The sequence below is a fragment of the Lepidochelys olivacea genome (genome assembly GCF_965140295.1).
Source record: "Lepidochelys olivacea isolate rLepOli2 genome assembly, chromosome: 14".
NCBI lineage: Eukaryota > Metazoa > Chordata > Testudines > Cheloniidae > Lepidochelys > Lepidochelys olivacea.
In genome coordinates this window covers 32,914,838-32,935,032 of record NC_140424.1, presented here as the reverse complement: position 1 = coordinate 32,935,032, position 20,195 = coordinate 32,914,838, and the positions used below count along the sequence as shown (strand labels likewise).

Below are 20,195 nucleotides of genomic sequence, written 5' to 3'. Positions count from 1 at the left end.
CTTATTGCAAACTGAGTCAAAGTAGTCATTTAGTTTTCGGACAATGCCTAGATTTTCTCTTTCCCATCCACCTGGGCAGCCCAACCTCATAATTCCATTTTGAAACTGTGGCCAATGGGAGCTGCGGGGGTGGTGCTTGCAGGCAGAAGCAGCGTGTGGAGCTACATACCCTTCCCCAGGGGACACAGGAGCATGCTGGCTGGTTCTGGGAGTGGCGTGGGGCCAGGGAAGGCAGGAAACCTGCCTTAGCCCCCCTGTGCCACCACCTGGGAGCTGTCTGAGGTAAGTGCTGCCTGGTGGGAGCCCGCACCCTAATCCTGAGCCCCCTCCCAGAACCTTCACCCCGCACCCCCTCCTGCACCCAAACTCTCTCCCAGAACTTGCATCTCTACCCCAGGCTCAGCCAGGAGCCCCCTCCCAAACTCTGAGCCGCTTGGCCGCAGCCCAATGAAAGTGAGTGAGGATGGGGGCGGGGGAAAACAAAGGGGAGTGAGCGGGGCAGGGGTGGGGTAAATCCTGGGTTGCACTTAAATTCAAAAAGTGATCTTGTGAGTAAAAAGGTTGGAGACCACTGATTTATATAATTAGAAATCCTCTTACTAGGTGTTTTGTCTTCAGTGGGAGTTACAGGTATTCAGTACTTCTCATGTAGCCACATCATGCCACTGAATGTTACACAGAACTTCCCATTGATTTTATTGAGGTATTCTACTTCAAATATCCATGGCATATTATGGTCCAGGATCAGGTTCCAAGTTTGGAAATGGCATACTGAGCATGTGGCATAAATCATTTCGGCTACTTTTAAAATATTAATTATGCATTTAATCATTGTTAGATTAACACCAACAAAAGAAATGGAAAATACACCCTGAATATGAATCATGTGAATGAGAAAAAACAAAAAGGGAAGCAGAGCATACACCTGGGATCATTCTGCCAATAGGAGTCCATAGCTGATAATTAAAGCAAACCACAGAAATTTTAATTAAAGAGTGCCTTGCTATACTGGTAAAAGTGAGTCAGACTCAATCGGTAAAGAGAAAAAGAGCAGAAAAATATCAGGTGTCCATTTTTGAGATAAATAACAAGGTTTTTTTTCTTAATTAAAAGGCCCATGGGAAATGCATCCATTTGTAATATGAAATTCCAACAAAATCCAGTAGCCTTACATAAGCAGGGCCTGAATGAGCTCTCCCCTGACATCTAGTGATGAACTGGGGAAAGACTTCAGGAGCAGATACTCCTACTCTGCCTAGGTGTTCACCAGACAGACCTGCTTTGCCAGAGTGATGAGTTTTGGGTTAAAATTCACTTCAGTATTGAGTGCAGGGGTAATAAAATTGTGATGCTTTGGGGTTTCACCCAGACCAGTAAGAGTTTGTGTCACCACCTGCCCAGTAACCCTGACTATTTCTGTGCTGTGCAGCTTCGGCTCAGCGCCCAAGTAGCCTGCTCACAGCACAATGACCTCACCCAGCAGCTTCCAGCAACACACCAACTGCCCCTCCAGTCCCGAGTCACCCCAAAACCATCTCCCTGGTAGTATCCAGTCCCTCTCACTGGACCCTCCCAGAAGTTATCCAGTTAGCTGCCTCCAAAGGGAAAGAATACACACCAGCCTGCTAGATTAGCTGAGGATTTTACCCTTTAGTTTAACATACAACACTGAGATAGTTTTGTAAAAGGTAAAACAAGTTTATTACCAATAGAACCTGGATTTAAGAGATACCAAGTAGAAAGAATAGGGATAGAAGTGGTTACAAACAAGTAAAAATAAGGCTTCTAAGGCTAAAATCTAACTTACACTTTAGATTTTGATTCAAAGTAGTTTGCTCACCACAGTCATTCTTCCAGCATGACTGGCCAGTCTTTAGCCAGGATCCAACATGGAGCCTAAAACACTTCATTTCTTGGTCTTCTCAGGGGAACGATGACAAATGGCTTTCCCCCTCTACTTATATCTTCCAAAGTCCATTGACCCTATTCAAGAAGCAGGAAAGCATCCTTGGGGAGATGGGTGCAGGGGTGCAGTCTCCATCCCCCACCAACATTGTTAAGTGGTTGTCTTCCCCCACTTACTGCCTGATGGCTTTGTCTAACCTTGCTCATAAATGTGCTTTTCATGGTCTTTGGTCAGACCTTACGGAATTTACATTGGAGCCACACTCAAGCCTGTGAAGCATTCCTTTGCCTAGGACAGGCTGTGCTTAGGTACTGCATGCCAAACACATTTGAGGAACATATTTCCAGCACACATCTACAATTCTTTATACACTTCCGGTACATACATCATGCGCTAATATTAATGGCCAGTATATTACCAGTTTGCATGTGACACCTTCAATGGCACGTTATAGATACAGATGACAACAGAGAGTTGGGGCAATGTGCTAGGCCTGATGAGCATTATAGGGTATCCTCTGCAAGTGAGCATTGAGGGGCTCCCTAGGACACAGAAATGTTATCCTGATTGTATAAGTAAAGGTACTTAACATGCTCTGGTTGAACCTAAATTTAACCTCACTCACTAAGCAGGGGGTAAGGGTGCTGTGTTCTGAGGTTCCACTATTTAGCCCAGTTCTTAATGATTGGAGTGCTTAATGATTGCACCAGGTAGCAAAACAGTGGGGTTGGGGACAGGTGTTCCTACCTGGGGGTGTAGGCTCTTTAAATAGAGTCATAGACACCATTTGAACCTCCCCCTCTGTTTAAAGACAAAGCTGATCATACTCATTTAAGAGTCTTTGTTTCTGCTCAGTGATGACTAGAGCTGAAGTCACTGGTGACTGGGTCTGGAGGCTAAGTCTTTGACTTGGTATGAGGACAGTGTTGGAGTGAAAGACAATGCAGAGGTTTCAGTTGCAGAGAGGTTCCCCCCTCCGTGGTGAAGTCACTAAGAACAGGGCTAGGTGATGGAACCCCAGAAAACGTTATCACAGAGGCAGCAAGCAGTGCCAGCAGTGGCAAAGGTGGCAGCAGGGACAGTGGGCAGTGGCAACTACAGAGGGATTGCTAGACCTTCCCTTTGAGATGTGGGAGGTGAACCCACATGAACACACCCCTGAATGCTGGGACTTCACTGACTACGGACAACCAACTCTGAGCAGAGCGCAGTGGAGGGGAAAGGAATAGTATGATAAAGGGTCATTTGTCCCTCAGACTTTTGTACTACAAGGGGGGGAAACTGAGGCAAAGGAAACTGAGGGAAGGGGGGGAAACTGAGGCAAAGGGGGAAACTGAGGCAACACATGGTGAGGTGTTGACTTGTGGTTTGCATACTTTTGCATCATTCTTGTGCTGTTTTTCCAAATTAATGCTGAGTTCCCCCTTCCTTTTAATACAAGTTTTCTTGTGTTGTACACAGATTCAGTGCTTATAAGTGGAGAACTTTCACTTCTTAGAGGTGCCTAGGGTGGTGGTAAGTTTTCCCAGATTGAGTGAGGCTCGAGCCAGTTCTGTTTTGTAATGTTAACAGGAACTTCTGAATATTGAACCTGGGCTTTGTTGTTCCTGATACCACCTGGCAGAAGAGTTGCCTCTAGAAGACCCAATTTTATAAGCATGCAGAATGCAGCTAGCTAAACTCTAACCTGAGCCAAGGTTCCAGTCGCCATCTAGGCTGATTTCCTAGATGCTGGAGACTAGCTGTATACTTACTCGACTCCTTCGTTTTGCTTCAGCCAGCAAGCCCCCTTCACATTTTCCTGCTGCATTCCTAGCATTTGATGGTGCTATATTAGGGTATAAATAGAAGCAATCAGATGCTCCATCACATGACCTAAAATGACAGGTTTCAGAGTAACAGCCGTGTTAGTATATCTTCGCAAAAAGAAAAGGAGTACTTGTGGCACCTTAGAGACTAACCAATTTATTTGAGCATGAGCTTTCGTGAGCTACAGCTCACTTCATCGGATGCATACCGTGGAAACTGCAGAAGACATTGTATACACACAGAGACCATGAAACAATACCTCCTCCCACCCCACTGTCCTGCTGGTAATAGCTTATCTAAAGTGACCATCAAGGTGGGCCATTTCCAGCACAAATCCAGGTTCTCTCACCCCCCTCCAAAAACCACACACACAAACTCACTCTCCTGCTGGTAATAGCTTATCCAAAGTGACCACTCTCCCTACAATGTATTGTTTCATGGTCTCTGTGTGTATATAATGTTTTCTGCAGTTTCCACGGTATGCATCTGATGAAGTGAGCTGTAGCTCATGAAAGCTCATGCTCAAATAAATTGGTTAGTCTCTAAGGTGCCACAAGTACTCCTTTCCTTTTTGCGATGACCTAAAATGGAGTTCAACAGCTATCAGAAAGTACAGTTGGTGCCACTTAGTTTTGAAACAAAAACAAGCCTCTCCCCTACTTTAAAAGTTCTCAGGTCTCTGCTGTTGGAAAGGGAAAATAGTGCTGTACCCTGTATGCTGCAGTTGGCTTCTTCTTTATCTTTGCTCTTGAGGCTTTATATACAGTTGCAGCAATTTTTAAAAATGGAGTCAGAATACCTCTTGATATTAACCTATTAATAGATCTACCCCTTGCGTTCTCATTCTCCAGATATTTTATTTGGGTTGCAGTTCATTGATATTTATTTTCAAGAATTAGTCCTTGAGAGCCTCTTCATATCCCTCGTGCCCATAACCTGCTCCACACAGCACAGAGAGAAAAGGCTGCCCAGCCCAGCTGTGCCCTAGGGGCTAAGCACAGAACAAATGTAGGAGCTTGTGTCATCCATAGCTTCTGAACAACATGTGGGGGTCATCAGCTTACAAAGACACTCTAGACCGGTAGCATAGACAGGCCCCAAATGTATCGAAGTGTCCCGCCTTGAAAAACAGAAGACAAATAAACATAACCTTGAGTAGCTTTATTTTATAGTTGTGGAAACTGAGGCACACAGAAGCAAGGAGATTTGCTCATGGTCAAAAAGTCAGGAATAGAAAATGGCCAATCTGCTGATAGTCAGTCCTGGGCCCTAGCCGTGTTTGTCCTGGCCTCTCTACTTCAGCTCCAGTAACAACCCGAGTGGAGGTTTTCTTCCTCTCCGTGTCCTTTAACTTCACGTCACTGGAGAAGAAAGATTGTTTCTGACCAGCTGGCTCTAATGCTTAAAAACCTTCATTTTTTTCTTTCGCTAGGAGGATAACGCTGGACGTTTTCTCTCATCCACTTTCCTTTGGAATAATTTCAATCCAGTCCAAAGGATTTCCTTTTCCAGTGTGTCTTCAGCACCTTTCCTAGCAAACAGTTCCTGTTTGAGCACAGGTTTCCAGTTTCAGGCTGTCCCAGGGGGAGATGGCCATGAAAGGGGTAGTAGCTCAACTGAACCTATCCCCAGGTGAAGGGAATAAGTGCAGGGGTCACATGGGAAGGAGCAGCATGTAACTAGGATCCAGGCCTGTTGGGCGATATAAGAACAGCCTGTGCTCAGCCAGGAGAGAGACCCGCAATGGGAGCAGGCCTGGGAGAGGCTTGGATAGTCCTTTCAAGTCAGTTTTGGTACACAGCAGGGGATGGAACAGCCAAGCTGCTAGGGTTGGGAGCTGGGCCTCCTGGCAGTGCCCAGGAACGAAAGCACAGCACCTGCCAGGAAGGGAGTCCCCACAGGGGGACACCGTAATCTCCCAGGGAGGGAAAAGGCTCTCACTGCCATTTCTTAACCTCATGGGGTGTTCTCCTGCTCTGCCAACCCCATCCCTATTTCAGCATCTCCAGGTGCCTGAGGAAGCAGGCACCACAGGCCATCCTGCAGCTGGGACAGAAATGTAGGTTGATGACCTACCTGCCCGTGGTGACCATGGTGCAGGACAGCCCTCAGGACATGCGAGTGCAGCTCCAGATCTGCAGAATGCACCTTCCCTTTGCTGGCACGAGACCTTGCAGGTTGCGGGAGGTGAGACAGGCACTAACTTTTGGTAACCCTCAGTGGGATCAGAGGGTAATGGTTTGTAGAAAGTGGTGTTGGAGAGCTTTACAAAAACTAGGCAAGCCATTTACAACACACACTTTGTTTCTCTACAAAAGAAAAAGGACACTAAACTATCTAAACTACTACATACCACAAGGGGCCACAGCAGTGGTTCCCTTAACCCACCCAGCAATATTGTTAATGTATCCAACTATACTCTTAGCCCAGCAGAAGAATCTGTCCTATCTCGGGGCCTCTCCTTCTGCCCCTCCACCCCCACGAATATGATACCGTTCTGTGGTGACCTAGAATCCTATTTTCGACGTCTCCGACTCAAGGAATATTTCTCACACCTCTGAACAACATACTAACCCACAGAGAGCTTCCTACCAAGACGACAAAAAGAAGGATTCTGGGTGGACTCCTCCTGAAGGTCGAAACAACAGACTGGACTTCTACAGAGAGTGCTTCCGCCGACGTGCACAGGCCGAAATTGTGGAAAAGCAACATCACTTGCCCCATAACCTCAGCCGTGCAGAACACAGCGCCATCCACAGCCTCAGAAACAGCTCAGACATCATAATCAAAAAGGCTGACAAAGGAGGTGCTGTCGTCATCATGAATAGGTCAGAATATAAACAAGAGGCTGCTAGGCAGGTCTCCAACACCACTGTCTACAAGCCATTACCCTCTGATCCCACTGCGGGTTACCAAAAGAAACTACACCATCTGCTCAAGAAACTCCCTGAAAAAGCACAAGAACAAATCCGCACAGACACACCCCTAGAACCCCGACCTGGGATATTCTATCTGCTACCCAAGATCCATAAACCTGGAAATCCTGGACACCCCATCATCTCAGGCATTGGCACCCTGACAGCAGGATTGTCTGGCTATGTAGACTCTCTCCTCAGGCCCTATGCTACCAGCACTCCCAGCTATCTTCCAGACACCACTGACTTCCTGAGGAAACTACAATCCATCGGTGATCTTCCTGAAAACACCATCCTGGCCACTATGGATGTAGAAGCCCTCTACACCAACATTCCACACAAAGATGGACTACAAGCCGTCAAGAACAGTATCCCCGATAATGTCCCGGCAAACCTGGTGGCTGAACTTTGTGACTTTGTCCTCACCCATAACTCTTTCACATTTGGAGACAATGTGTACCTTCAAGTCGGCCGGATTGCTATGGGTACCCGCATGGCCCCACAGTATGCCCGCATTTTTATGGCTGACTTAGAATAACGCTTCCTCAGCTCTCGTCCCCTAATGCCCCTACTCTACTTGGGCTACATTGATGACACCTTCATCATCTGGACCCATGGAAAAGAAGCCCTTGAGGAATTCCACCATGATTTCAACAATTTGCGTCCCACCATCATCCTCAGCCTAGGCCAGTCCACACAAGAGATCCACTTCCTGCACACTACGGTGCTAATAAGCGATGGTCACATAAACACCACCCTATACTGGAAACCTATTGACCGCTATACTTACCTACATGCCTCCAGCTTCCAACCAGGACACACCACACGATCCATTGTCTACAGCCAAACTCTACCATACAACCGCATTTGCTCCAACCCCTCAGGCAGAGACAAATATCTACAAGATCTCTATCAAGCATTCTTACAACTACAATACACACCTGTTGAAGTGAAGAAACAGATTGACAGAGCCAGAAGAGTACCCAGAAGTTAACTACTACAGGACAGGCCCAACAAAGAAAATAACAGAATGCCACTAGCCATCACCTTCAGCCCCCAACTAAAACCTCTCCAATGCATCATCAAGGATCTACAACCTATCCTGAAGGACGCCCCATCACTCTCACAAGTCTTTGGAGACAGGCCAGTCCTTGTGTACAGACAGCCCCCCAACCTGAAGCAAATACTCACCAGCAACCACACACCACACAACAGAACCACTAACCCAGGATCCTATCCTTGCAACAAAGCCCGTTGCCAACTGTGTCCACATATCCATTCAGGGGACACCATCATAGGGCCTAATCACATCAGCCACACTATCAGAGGCTCGTTCACCTGCACATCTACCAATGTGATATATGCCATCATGTGCCAGCAAGGCCCCTCTGCCATGTACATTGGCCAAACTGGACAGTCTCTACATAAAAGAATAAATGGACACAAATCAGACGTCAAGTATTATAACATTCAAAAACCAGTCGGAGAACACTTCAATCTCTCTGGTCACTCGAACTCAGACCTAAAAGGGGCAATTCTTCAACAACAAAAAACTTCAAAAACAGACTCCAAGGAGAGACTGCTGAATTGGAATTAATTTGCAAACTGGATACAATTAATTTAGGCTTGAATAAAGACTGGGAGTGGATGTGTCATTACACAAAGTAAAACTAGTTCCCCTTGTTTATTTCCCCCCCTACTGTTCTTGTCAACTGCTGGAAATGGCCCACCTTGATTATCACTACAAAAGGTTTTCTTCACCCTCCGCCCCCTCCCCTGCCCACCCCTGCTCTCCTGCTGGTAATAGCTCACCTTTCCTGATCACTCTTTTTACAGTCCGTATGGTAACACCAATTTTTTCACGTTCTTTATGTATATAAAATCTCCACACTGTATTTTCCATTGCATGCATCCGATGAAGTGAGCTGTAGCTCATGGAAGCTTACGCTCAAATGTCTTTGTTAGTCTCTAAGGTGCCACAAGTCCTCCTTTTCTTTTTGTGGATACAGACTAACATGCCTGCTACTCTGAAACAGTGTTAGTCTTGCAGATGCAAACTAACACGGCTGCTACTCTGCCATGCCTCCACCCACTTTAACCCAAAACAAACTCAGGTTTTGGGTCAAAGGGGGTAGAGGCATGGAAGAGAGTATATAGTGAACAAAAGATTGATTTTAAAAGTGTCAGAACAATATTGTGAAAACAGGAAATTCCTAGTCTTGACAATCTTTCACGAAAAACCCTTGCATTCCAAAAATAGTCACTTTTCTACAGACAATCCTTCCTTTGGAAAAGATTTTCAACCGTGTCTAGAAATCGCTCCCAGGTCAGTGTCTCTCTGAGCGTGGGGTGCACTCATTTGCCCTCCCCTTCCCCGGGGATGTGTATGAATCATAGAATCATAGAATATCAGGGTTGGAAGGGACCCCAGAAGGTCATCTAGTCCAACCCCCTGCTCAAAGCAGGACCAATTCCCAGTTAAATCATCCCAGCCAGGGCTTTGTCAAGCCTGACCTTAAAAACCTCTAAGGAAGGAGATTCTACCACCTCCCTAGGTAACTCATTCCAGTGTTTCACCACCCTCTTAGTGAAAAAGTTTTTCCTAATATCCAATCTAAACCTCCCCCACTGCAACTTGAGACCATTACTCCTCGTTCTGTCATCTGCCACCATTGAGAACAGTCTAGAGCCATCCTCTTTGGAACCCCCTTTCAGGTAGTTGAAAGCAGCTATCAAATCCCCCCTCATTCTTCTCTTCTGCAGGCTAAACAATCCTAGCTCCCTCAGCCTCTCCTCATAAGTCATGAAGCACTCGTTAGAGGGGTACAGAGGAGGTATAAATAAAGATGATTAGGTCTTGACGAATACACATGTGGAGGGTGTGGGGGGAGAGAGACATGACTGATTGTATTGTCCTGAAGCAGTGCACAGCTTCCAAAGATTTGGTGAATGCTTCTCTGGGGGTCTGATTCTGCAAACCAACTTCCAGGAGTATCAGATGTGCATGTGACAAGTCCCTGCTCCCTCCTCATGTCCAGGCCACTTGGCCAGTGGCTTGGCATGAGTAACTCTGATGCTGGACTGCCATTTTCCTACCCCTGCCTCTATGTGCATTGTGAGCAGCTGCACTGCTGCACATCCAAGTGGCTAAAGAACCATCAACAGGCTTCACTCTTCTTCACTCTCTGGTCACGCAATTACAGACATGAAAGTTGCGATATTACAACAGAAAAACTTCAGAAACAGACTCCAACCAGAGACTGCTGAATTGGAATTCATTTGCAAATTGGATACAATTAACTTAGGCCTGGGAGTGGTTGAGTCATTATGCAAGGTAACCTATTTCCCCTTGTTTATTCCTTCCCCCTCCCCCCCACTGTTCCTCAGACATTCTTGTTAAACCCTGGATTTGTGCTGGAAATGGCCCACCTTGATTATCATACACATTGTAAGGAGAGTGATCACTTTAGGTAAGCTATTACCAGCAGGAGAGTGGGGTGGGGGGAGAGAAAATCTTTTGAAGTGATAAACACCCATCTTTTCATGGTCTGTGTGTATAAAAACATCCTCACTGTATTTTCCACTTTATGCATCTGATGAAGAGAGCTGTAGCTCACGAAAGCTTATGCTCAAATAAATTGGTTAGTCTCTAAGGTGCCACAAGTCCTCCTTTTCTTTTTTCGAATACAGACGAACACGGCTGCTACTCTGAAACCTGACTACACGGAGTGCTGTCGTTTGCACAAAGATAAAATGGAGAAATGTTGTGTGTATTTAACCTCTTTCAAACAGCGGGCTCTTAAATGTTGCAAATAATTTCTAGCTCAACCAGAAGTTAGGGGCTTGAGGTAGGAGTCTCCCAGGCATTGTCTTCACTGCAAAAGTGTGTTTACATGGAGATAGCTAACTTAATGTAAAATCTGAGTGGAGACATAGAATAGAAACATAGAATATCAGGATTGGAAGGGACCTCAAGTGGTCATCTAGTCCAACCCCCTGCTCAAAGCAGGACCAATCCCCAATTAAATCATCCCAGCCAGGGCTTTGTCAAGCCTGACCTTAAAAACTTCTAAGGAAGGTGATTTTACCACCTCCCTAGGTAACGCATTCCAGTGTTTCACCACTCTCCTAGTGAAAAAGTTTTTCCTAATATCCAACCTAAACCTCCCCCACTGCAACTTGAGACCATTACTCCTTGTCCTGTCCTCTTCTACCACTGAGAATAGTCTAGAACCATCCTCTCTGGAACCACCTCTCAGGTAGTTGAAAGCAGGTAATATCAAATCCCCCCTCATTCTTCTCTTCTGCAGACTAAACAATCCCAGTTCCCTCAGCCTCTCCTCATAAGTCATGTGTTCCAGACCCCTAATCATTTTTGTTGCCCTTCGCTGGACTCTCTCCAATTTATCCACATCCTTCTTGTAGTGTGGGGCCCAAAACTGGACACAGTAGTCCAGATGAGGCCTCACCAATGTCGAATAGAGGGGAACGAACACGTCCCTCGATCTGCTCGCTATGCCCCTACTTATACATCCCAAAATGCCATTGGCCTTCTTGGCAACAAGGGCACACTGCTGACTCATATCCAGCTTCTCGTCCACTGTCACCCCTAGGTCCTTTTCCGCAGAACTGCTGCCTAGCCATTCGGTCCCTAGTCTGTAGCTGTGCATTGGGTTCTTCCGTCCTAAGTGCAGGACCCTGCACTTATCCTTATTGAACCTCATCAGATTTCTTTTGGCCCAATCCTCCAATTTGTCTAGGTCCCTCTGTATCCTATCCCTGCCCTCCAGCGTATCTGCCACTCCTCCCAGTTTAGAATCATCCGCAAATTTGCTGAGGGTGCAAGCCACATCATCCTCCAGATCATTTATGAAAATATTGAACAAAACCGGCCCCCGGACCGACCCCCGGGGCACTCCATTTGACACCTGCTGCCAACTAGATATGGAGCCATTGATCACTACCCGTTGAGCCCGACAATCTAACCAACTTTCTACCCACCTTAGAGTGCATTCATCCAGCCCATACTTCTTTAACTTGCTGACAAGAATACTGTGGGAGACCATGTCAAAAGCTTTGCTAAAGTCAAGCAACAATACATCCACTGCTTTCCCTTCATCCACAGAACCAGTAATCTCATCATAGAAGGCGATTAGATTAGTCAGGCATGACCTTCCCTTGGTGAATCCATGTTGGCTGTTCCTGATCACTTTCCTCTCATGTAAGTGCTTCAGGATAAGTGCTTCAGACAAGGCACAGGTGGCTTTAACCTCTGTGTCACTTGTCCAGGTAAATACCAGGCTGAGCGTATAGCATTCCTGGACTAGCTACATCAAGGTAAAAGACACCTCTCCCTCACCTCTACTAGTACTTTACATTGAGTTCGCCAGCTGAGTGTAAACACATACGTTTTGAGCTGGGAGGTTGATTTTTTTTGTTTGTTTTGCTGCTTTTTGGTGGTGGTGGTGCGGGGGGGAGGGCACTGAAGCCATAATAGTGACATTCTCTAGCCTGTGTTATTTGTATTACTGTAGCACATAGGAGCCCCAGTCATGGATCAGGACCTGATTGTGCTAGGTGCTGTACAAAATAGTACAAAAGACAGTCCCTGCCCCAAAGAGTTGACAATCTAAGTATAAGACAAGAGACAGATGGAGACAGACAGACAGGGGAGTACAAGGAAATAATGAGAGTGTATCGGTCGGTATGATAGGCAGTGGTCCCTTTGATTTGGGAATTGGAGATGGATAATGAGAGAGGTTTGAAAATGTTTAAGGGGCTCTCCTTCCGAGCATGAAGGGCATGTGGCAGAAAGCATGAAGGTGGTTGTCTGAAAATTTAACAAGTGGGTGTTGCTGGCAGCATGGACCGATTGGAGGTGGGAGTCAACAGTACAGTGAATGAGAGATGGTACAGTTAGGAGAAGACATTGGTACAGTGAATGAGAGATGTCCGGTTAGGAGAAGACAGTACGTGAAGGGCCTTGAAAGAGAAGACAAGCTGCTTCTGTTTGATGCAATAGAGAAGGGGGAGCCAGTGGAGGGATGCAAAGAGGGGTGACATGGTGAAAGCAGTGGGCTAGGAGAATGATCTTTGCAGCTTGCAGCAATATTCTGAATGGATATGAGCTGGGGAAGAGGGAAAAGAGAAGCATGTGGTGGTAACTGAGATGTGATGTGATCAGAGCCTCAATGGGAATTTTAGCTGTGTGGATGGAGAGGAAAGGCTGTATCTTAGAGATGTTATGCAGGAAAACACCACAAGACTTAAGCACAGCCCTGGATGTGAGGACTTAGAGCAGAGGTGGGCAAAATACGGCCCACGGGCCACATCCAGCCTGCGGGACTGTCCTGCCCGGCCCCTGAGCTCCCAGCAGGGGAGGCTAGCCCCAGGTGCCTCCCCGCTGTCCCCTCGCCCCTGCGGCCTCACCTCACTGTGCGGCTGGTGCTCTGGCCTGCTGCTCCTACCGGGCAGCGTGGCTGCGAGCTCCTGCTGCTCTGAGCAGCGTGGTAAGTGGGTGAGGGGGTTGGATAAGGAGCAGTCAGGGGACAGGGGGCAGTTGGATGGGGTGGAGGTTCTGGGGGGGCGGTCAGGGGATGGGGAACAGGGGGGGTTGGATAGGTGTGGGAATCCTGGGGGGGGCGGCTGTCAGGGAGCAGGGGTGTGGACAGGGGTTGGGGCACTCAGGGACAGAGGTTGGTTAGGGGATGGGGTCCCAGAGGGGGCGGTTAGGGATGGGGGTCAGTCAGGGGGCGGGAAGTTGGAGGAGGTGGATAGGGGGTGGGGGCCAGGCTACTTGGGGAGTCACAGCCTTCCCTACCCGGCCCTCCATGCCGTTTTGCAACCCCGATGTGGCCCTTGGGCCCAAAAGTTTGCCCACCCCTGACCTAGAGAGAGGTGTGAGTGGAAGATGACAGGTTATGGGCCTGAGTGACAGGCAGGATGCTGGCCTTGTCCACAGCAATGGAGAAAGGAGGTAATAGAGAGGGCTTGGACAGGAGGGGAGAGACAGAGAGCTCTGCTCTAGCCATGTTGGGCTTGAGCTGACAGCTAGGTAGGCACAAGGAGATGTCCCAGAGACAGGCTGAGGTGTTCATTTGGCCAGCAGGAGATGGGGCTGGTGCAGAGAGGCAAATGGGTGAGTTGTCAGCATGGAGAGGGGAGTTGAATTTGTGTTTACAGAGGAGACAACCCAGAGACGAGGGGCAGAGGGAGAAGAGAACAGAAGAGGGAGGCTGGCCATAAACCATGTCACATTTACTGGTTTGTTTGTTTATTTTTCTCAAGACCTCGCCCTCCTTGTCACACACTGTTACACCGAAACAAACCAGTAAGGACCCTCCCCGCCCCATGTGTTTATATACTATTTGGTCAGCCCCAGGGGACCAAGGACAGAGCCTATGTAAGGGTCCCGGGGAGCTGGCAGGAGGGGGAAGCAGCGATCAGAGGGGTCGGGGGTGGGGGGAGCAGGGGAGGGCAGAGGGAGGACAAGGTTTCAGGAGGAGGGCGGGCAGGGCGGGCAGGCCAGGGAGGGCGAGGACTGATCCCCGATCGGAGCTTTCCCCGGGGCCGGGCGGGACGCTGCTCGGGCACCCGGCCAGCCCAGGAGAGAGGGGGAAGGTTTGTGGGGAGCAGAGCGGCCGGGAGTCGAGGGGTTAAATGGAGGCGGGGCTAGGGCGGGGATCGGCCGCTGTTACGGTGACCCCCGGGCAGGGACGTTTCCGCTGTTCAGACCCACGTGGGAACGAAGCTGGCGCGGGGGTCACAGGGAAGCCGGTCGCTCTGCGGCTGCGAACTCACCGGGCGGGATCCGCTGCGAGCCCGCCTGGCGGCTGGGATCTCAGCTCGTCCCCGGGCTGCGGCGCCGGGCGCTCTTAACGCGCGTGAGACTCCGGGTCCCAGGGGTCCCTGCCTGGGCCGCAGGTGGGTGGGTGGGTGGGTGCTGCTGGCTGCTCGGATTGCGGGCCGGTTCCAGCCACCACCGGACTGGGGCGAGGGGGGACCGTGGGCCCGAATGGGGAGGGGGAGGGGCCCGGGCCCTGGCCTGAATGGGTGGCAGGGCTCGGGGTCAGGGACCAAAATGGGAGAGGGAGGGACCGGGGAGGGGGTTGGCTAGGGGCTGGGGACCAAATGGGGAGGGGGAGGGACCGGAGCCCGAATGGGTGGCGGGGCTCGGGCTCGGGGCTGGGGACCGCATCGGGGGCAGGGCTCCGAAGGGGGGGTGGGGCTTGGGTGGTGCCTGGGGACCGTGTGGGGAGGGCAGCGCAGTGGCAGGGGCCGGTCCTTGGCCGAAGGGCTGGGACTCTGGGCTAAAGGGGGGTGATTCGGGGGGCAGGCCCCGAGCCGAAGAGCGGGGGGGGGGGTTCGGAAGAGCCCCGCCCCAGAAGGGAAAGGAGGGACTGGGCAGAGGAGCGCTGGACACTGGTTCAAGTCCCGCCCTTCAAGGAGGGGGCTGGGCCAGGGACAAGGCTGTTTCGAGCCCCAGCCCCTCCCCTTCTGATATCCGACTCACACTTACTTCTAGGAGGATTGTGTGTGTGAGGAGGGTCTTCTCCCCCACCCCCCAGCTGGGTGCCTGTCACGGGTGGGAGGGGCCCATAGGACATCAGGTCTCTGAGGCCCTGGGGGCGGAGGGGCCGATAGGAGTTAAGGGGTTTTAATCATCATGGCACCACCTCTGGCAGGGGGTTGGGCTGCTGGGCAGGGAACAAGAAACCACAAATGGCCTCCCCCACCCCTGACCTGTCCTGCTTGGTCTGTCTCGGGTTCAGATCAGCTGGAGAGTCTGGAGCAGGGACGGGGAGCAAGGGCCAGGACCTCTGCCTCGGCTTTGCTGCTGCCAAATCGGACCCACTCAGACCGAGAGGAGCTGACCCCAGCCCAGCACCTGCAGCAGCGTCTGTGGCCTGAGTGTCGCTGAGAGGGACAATGGGGCCAGCAGCTGGGTTGCTGAGAGCGAAGAGCCGCTGTAGGAGTTGTGTGTTAATGGCAATGGACACCTGGAGACTGGAGGGAACCCAGGTAATGGGGCATCTCTGCCTGGGGGCAGGCTGGAGAGAGACACTGAGACTGCCTGGAGTGCTGGAAGGGGGCGTGGCCCTCCCACTTTTTGTCACTGGCCCCTCCCCTCCTCCTCCTCTTCCCCCTGAGGTTCCCACACCCCACCTCTGGTTGGGAGCTGGAGTCCAGGCAGTTGCAGGGAGCCGTGGATGACCCTCCACTTGCCAGCGGTGGGGGGCTGAGAGCAGCCCCAGGTCCATATCCCTCCCCCCAGGCTCCCTGCCCAGAGCAGGGGGAGGGTCTGTAATTCCCCACAGCTGCGTCTTACCATGGCCTGGCTGCTGCTCTGAGGCCCTGCTACCCAGCCAGAGCCAGATCTTGGTAACAGCCCCAGGGTAGCTCTAGGGAGCCATGGACCCTCCATCTGCCCTTGGTGGGGGGGTCTGCCTGACCCTCTGGGCTCCCCTCCCAGAGTGTCTGACGGAAGGAGCAATCGACAGAACGATGCATGTTCCAGGGCAGCTCCAGCCCCGGTGCTGTCAGTGAGACGTGTCCTCCCAGCCCTGCCTGACGGGTCTGTCTGTTTTAGACCCTCCTTGTAACTGCCAGAAAAGTCCAACCCGTAGAGTTGTGGTTGTACTGATAGTTGTATCGTCTCCTTTGATCGCTGCCATCATTGCTCTGGCAGGTGAGTTCCCAGCTTCCGCCCCGCTCCCTTCCCCTCCATCTACGATCTCCATGCATCCCATTCCCCCATGACCTACCACACTCACTCCCTCCTCCCGGCCTGTCTGGCTTCTGCCCCTGGGACAGAGGATTCCTGGGGGATCTTCCTCACCGACCCTCCTCCTGCTCCCTCCCAGACCCCTGCACCTGGGCACTCTCTGTGTCGGGACGATCTGAATGATATTAGCCCCCCCAGCCCATCTCTGAGCACTTTGGACCCAAGTCGCCTTTGCCATGCACCATGAAACAGTCCCTGTCCAGGGTGTCCAGTGGGACAGGGTGCAGCGCATCCCTGAGCCCTTTGCCTTCCCTGTGTTGCTCTGAGGTTACCAGCCTGGCCTTCCTGGATCTTCAGGTTACGCCTGTGGCCGGGCGGCAGGTGCTGCAGTGTTATTGAAATGAGCCGTAGAAGTCAGTCGAGACCCCTCCACCAGCGCAGTGTGGAAACCCCCCAATCGCTGAGCTTGGCCATGAAGGGTCCCTTAGCACCATTCACACCCCCGGGCTGCCCAGACAGCGTGTGCTCGTGCAGAGGGCGTCTGTTTGCGGTGAACATGAACCCTGCTGTATCCCCCCCGTCATCTGGGGCAGGGCGTGCTGGAGGCTGTCGGGGATGGGATTTCTCTCCTGCCCTGGGATCTGATCACTGGGCCCCAGGAGGGTTTAGCAGCTGGCAGAGGGGATTGAATCCAGGTCTGTCTGCATTAGGAATCCTCTGTGCCGATGTCATGACATCCGTGCAGTTGAATTGGTGCAAACCGCTAAAGGAGACGCACTGCACTGGTGCACAAAGGAGCTTGCCTTGGTGCAGTTCGCTGCAGGAAGTTACCAGAGCGGGCCGCACTGCTCCAGCGCATCTCCAGGAGGTGTTTGCCCTGATGTCACTGCGTCACTGTGATTATACTGGTGCAGATTGCTCGGATACAGATGGGCCCTGAATCCCAGCTCCCTGCTGTAATGGCAGGCTGTTGCAATGGGCAGCATTGGCTGTCAGTGTGTAAGGTGGGAATCTGTGAGCTTAGGGTTGGTTACACACCTGCAGGTGCAGGGAGCTCTGCAGAACATGTGGCATCTGAGCTGGAGATGGATGGTGGAGACAGCCTGTGCCATCAACTGTTAGTCACTGACTTCTCTGCTCAGTTCAGTAGGGCAGGGGTGTGGGCTACCGTGCACTGGACAGTTAAATCTACAGGGTCAGACATGCCTTGTGCATGAGGTGAACACATGCTCGTTTTCTGATCACTGCTGCCACGTTTCCTAACTCTTCCAGACTTAGAGTGTCTGTTGCTCGCTGAGCGCCAGCCACATGAGAAGGCTTGAAAACCAGCTACCGAGTTACTGTGGTGCAAACAAAAGTGACGTTCTCGAAAACATCTGGAGGGGTTTGAGTCCGACTCCTCTCAACTAGACAGGTCTTTCAAATCCTCTTTGGTGTCAATTATGGGTGACCCCACTGTTGCTCTTTCATGGCTCTGAAAGGGATACACTGCCGTGAGGGCTTCCAGAAAGTGCCTTTCTTGCTGCTGTGTTTGGGGAGAGAAAAGTCTGCAGGTAGGAGGCGAATTAAGTTCCATCATTCCTGGCCCACAGTGCAACAGGTCACTTCCCGTTGCTGTGGTTTTTGGCGCCCCCTTGTGGCTTTCATGTCCCTGCGTGAAAGTTCCCAAGTTCTTCTCAGTTGTTCACCTGCTGTTTGTTGCGAGGTTGAATGTCCAGCTGTTGATCTTGTGCCTGGGGTGAAATGCTCTGAGCTGTGTCAGTCCCTCGCAGGCTGGGAGTGTCCCTGGAATCCTTCTTGCCAGGCAAACTTACAGTGACAAACGTCTCCGTCCCCCTGCGTCTGATTGCCTTGGTCCAGCCCCAGCTGGGGGTCCCAATGGGCTTGGCAAGCCGGTCAACTGACTGCCTGTTTGGCCACAGTCAAATACTCCAGCAAGAGCCCTGGGGGTAGGAGGCAGCCTGCCTTTCGGATTGCATCTTGGAGACTCACTTGTGTTTTCCGGAACCTGGTTTCATTGTTTTGCCTTTTTTTTCTGAGCTAAAATAACTCAGTGAAGTACATTTTTTAAAAAAAATTAGGTAGATCCGTATCTATCGAAAGCTAAACCTACTGGAGAGAATGACATCTTGCTCTTTTTTCTTCCTGGCGGGAGGTAACCAATTCTGATAAATTGGTATTTTAAAATATCTGACCACTCTTTGACAGTTTTCACTGATCAGTTGACCAATTTTTGTACCAGTCAAATGCCCAATTCTAGGTGTAACTCTTACTCTCCATGTGACTGTCTCATTCTCAGTGCTGACATCTCAGCTTTCATCAGCTGATCTGTGCCCCCCTGCTGGCCCCTCGTGCCCAGATGGCTGGATGGGATACCGAGGGAAATGCTACTATTTCTCAGAAACGGAAGGGAGCTGGACCGACAGCCGGAGCCGCTGCTGTGCACCGGGTGCCTCCCTAGCTGGGATCGACAGTGAGCAGGAAATGGTGAGAGACTCTCGAATTGCCATACACTGATCTTGGCACAGTGGTGGCTGCTGCAGTAGGACTTGGGCTCTGCCCCGTGGGGTGAGGAGCAGTTGTGAGCCCTCCCGTGCTGGGAGGCCAGAGTGAATGAACTTCCAGCTGCTGAACGCCAGCCCTGGCTGGGCCCAGGGCCCTACTGTCTGTTTGTGACCACAGGGATTGCCCATTCTCCGCTGCCCCCCTCCCCAAATAGGGAGACAGCTTCTGTCTAGGGCAGGGCTGGCTCAGGCATCTCCTGGCCTGCTGGCTGCTGGAGTGGGACTGAGAACCCAGCCAGTGCTCCTGTTGTGGGGATGGGAAAGGAGCAGCCAGCTGAGGAGGAGGGGAAGAGGGGATCCTCTCACATTGACCGCTCCCACTTCAGCTTGACTCGCTCCCTCCTCCTGCCTTGCTGCGGTGAGCGGGGGCTGATCTGTGAGAAGAGAGGTCTCTGCAGAGAGCTCAGACCCAGCACCTGCCCCCAGCCCAGGGGGACTTGGGGTGCGGGTGACTGGGAGCACAGGGGTGGGGCTGCTCTGTGCAGGGGGAGGGTTAATACTGCCTGGGTGATCTTGTACTTTGCAAAAGGCAGGGGAACACCGCCTCCCCCCCAAAAAAATAAACTGAGCACTCTTCAATATGGGGGGAGGGATAGCTCAGTGGTTTGAGCAATGGCCTGCTAAACCCAGGGTTGTGAGTTCAGTTCTTGAGGGGGCCATTTAGGGATATGGGGCAAAAAATCTGTTGGATGATTTAATTGGGGATGGGGGTGGGACTAGAAGATCTCCTGAGGTCCCTTCCAACCCTGATACTCTATGAATATGAGACTGGGATTCTCTGCGGCACAGAGCCCTGGATGGGGGGGTGGGGAAGCACCGGAGCTGGGGCTGATACCTGCTGTCCCTCAGCTTTCTTTAAGGCGTTCCTGCTGTGCCATAAGGGTGTCCAGGACCACTGGATCGGCCTCCGGAGGGAACAGGGTCAGCCCTGGAAATGGACCAACGGCACCAAATTCAACCACCTGTGAGTCTCTCTCGCCCCTCTGGACTAATTCCCTGGGCTTGGGGATTCTGGTGTCTGAGCTGTTTGAGCTCAGGTAGATCCACCATTCAGTGCTAGTGAAACCACCAGACACGACCCTGGTCCGTTCGCGTCCTGCGTGTATCGGAGACCGATGGGAGCCGGCGTGTCCCTGAACTCTCGGCTCCTCCCCGCAGCACGGTGCTGGGCCGGAGACAGAGCCCGCCATAGCCAGAGATGCCCTCGCAGCGCGCTGGGATTTCAGCTGGGACACTCGCTGTTCTCCCCCAGCCCTCTTCAGCAAGGTCCCTGGGGT

General features: G+C 51.2%; 1 protein-coding gene, 1 long non-coding RNA gene and 1 pseudogene across 3 annotated transcripts in view; 1 reads left to right on the top strand and 2 right to left on the bottom strand.

The window, feature by feature from the left end:
- The window catches only part of LOC311530637 (C-type lectin domain family 2 member D-like), a 322,581-nt gene that overhangs the window by 144,838 nt on the left and 157,548 nt on the right, over positions 1-20,195 (bottom strand).
- LOC311530662 lies at positions 1,721-4,442 on the bottom strand. Its single transcript, XR_014714049.1, has 3 exons — positions 4,297-4,442; positions 3,661-3,781; positions 1,721-1,983 (listed from the first exon to the last, which is right to left on the bottom strand). It is a non-coding gene; the product is annotated as an uncharacterized lncRNA (long non-coding RNA).
- The window catches only part of LOC311530635 (C-type lectin domain family 2 member D-like), a 240,704-nt pseudogene continuing 236,067 nt past the window's right edge, over positions 15,559-20,195 (top strand). Inside the window, exon 1 of the transcript in view lies at positions 15,559-15,651. The product of the transcript in view is annotated as a C-type lectin domain family 2 member D-like (transcript). The remainder of the gene's footprint in view (positions 15,652-20,195) is intronic.